The 1,926-nt window shown below is 43.3% G+C and overlaps 1 non-coding gene across 1 annotated transcript; it reads right to left on the bottom strand.

Moving 5' to 3' along the window:
• Positions 1-905: 905 nt before the first annotated feature.
• TRNAD-GUC (transfer RNA aspartic acid (anticodon GUC)) lies at positions 906-974 on the bottom strand. The gene has a single exon. It is a non-coding gene; the product is annotated as a tRNA-Asp (tRNA).
• Positions 975-1,926: the final 952 nt, after the last annotated feature.

Raw genomic sequence — 1,926 nt, 5'->3', positions numbered from 1 at the left:
ACGTCGTGCCATACACGATGAGGAAATAATTAGGATCAAGGAAAACAACACAATGTCCAGGCAGCAATATTGAACTCCTGAAATTACAAAGCACTTCACTCCGCTTCTAGAAGACGCATTTAACCAGAAGCTTTTTCCACTGCACCAAAATGACAATATTGGTGAATTAAGTACATCTCTGAGAGAGGCTTATTAAATTAGCCTAATACCTTATTGCATGATCAATAACAATGTATTTATTTTGCACAGTGGCCTCAAGTGACTTTTCATTAGGCATTTGAATTACCTTAGAAATTACTAGATATCAATTTAGAATATTCTCAGAGGATCTGGTATCATCCCTAGCTTCATACACTTAAGGAAGAAAAATGAACACGTCCCACTGTTGAGGGCTTGTTTTGGATTTCAGGAGAACATTGTGAAGCATTTAGCGTCAACATCAGTCAGAGCAGAGTGTACTTTAGAGCTCAACAATACAAAATAATGTGGCTTTTATGAATCAGAAGACAGACACAGAACACAAATCATCATTATGTATTCTCGGGAAAGGCTTCTAAGATAACAGTGCAATTCTGTTCAGCCCATACATAAGAGTTGGAATTCTAAGGACAGGAAACTCAAAATATTATCTAGATCCAGCAAACTCTTATACAAGTGAGCACATGAACACACATGAAGCTTCCTTATACTGAATCAGACCCTTGGTCCATCAAAGTCAGGATTGTCTACTTAGACCGACCAGCAAACTCTTATACAAGTGAGCACATGAACACACATGAAGCTTCCTTATACTGAATCAGACCCTTGGTCCATCAAAATCAGGATTGTCTACTTAGACCGACAGTGCCTCTCCAGAGTCTCGGGCAGAGGTCTTTCACATCACCTACTTGCCTAGTCCCTTTAACTGGAGATGCCAGGAATTGAACCTGGGACCTTCTGCATGACAGGCAGATGCTCTTCCACTGAGCCACGGCCCCTCCCCAGAAGTGTGCAGAGCTTCCCCCATCCTAAGGGAGGGAGGAAGTCCACATTGCTGTAGGAACTAAAGGGACACCCTGCAGATCAGGTACTGGCACCTTGATTCTTGAACCACCGACGAAACTGCTGATTTAGCGATGCCAATCCCCCAGTTGGGGCAGAGAATCCCCCACCCTGAGCTCCCGAACACTGCTGCAAGAGGCAGTAGAGCAGGGGCAGGGGGCAGCACCATTGCAGGTGTGATGATATCGCTTCCGGGGAAATCTCAGAAGTGATGGTGGGTAGCTCTAGGAATCACCAGAAACTTTATGATAAAACCAAGGGGTTTCAGCAGTTCCTGGAGCTACCCACTGTCACTTCTGGGTTTCTCCTGGAAGTGACATCATCACACCTGCTGTGGCACCCCCTACCATATCTTTGCCCCAAACCTTCCCCCTGGCTTGGCCTGGCAACCTTATGCAGGTTAGAGGGAACTGTAGATGTAATACCCAAGAATTAGCTGGTTTAGCCCAGTAGAGGCAGAGTTGGTGAATGGAAGTTAGCAGAGAAAAAGTCTGTTTCCTAGGGAGCTGGATGAGATTTTCTCAGCTGTTAACACCTTTTCTGAGGTAATTGGAAAATTAGGTACGTGGAAAGTTAATTACTAAAATGGTGGATTACATTTAGCATAACTGCATTGTTGCTGTAATTGCATAGATATAGCAGAGTTGCGTCTTTTGAGCCGTCCAGTTACTGTATTATCCAACTTGCAGGAATTGGATGCCTTTTGAAAAAGAAGGGAATTGGAAGAATCCAGCTCTTTGGTAGACTAGAAGAGTGGTTGAACTTCTCTCACCATAAAGTTTTTGCAAGCAGTTTGTTAATCAATCGAACGTATAGAGACTATATCTGTTGCAAGTTTCTGTTCACAGTAATACTCACATACCTACCGTATATATTATTCTTTGC

The sequence above is a fragment of the Euleptes europaea genome, chromosome 9 (genome assembly GCF_029931775.1).
Source record: "Euleptes europaea isolate rEulEur1 chromosome 9, rEulEur1.hap1, whole genome shotgun sequence".
NCBI classification, from domain to species: domain Eukaryota; kingdom Metazoa; phylum Chordata; class Lepidosauria; order Squamata; family Sphaerodactylidae; genus Euleptes; species Euleptes europaea.
The sequence above is the reverse complement of the archived record's forward strand: the minus strand, read 5'-3'. Positions and strand labels throughout refer to the sequence as shown.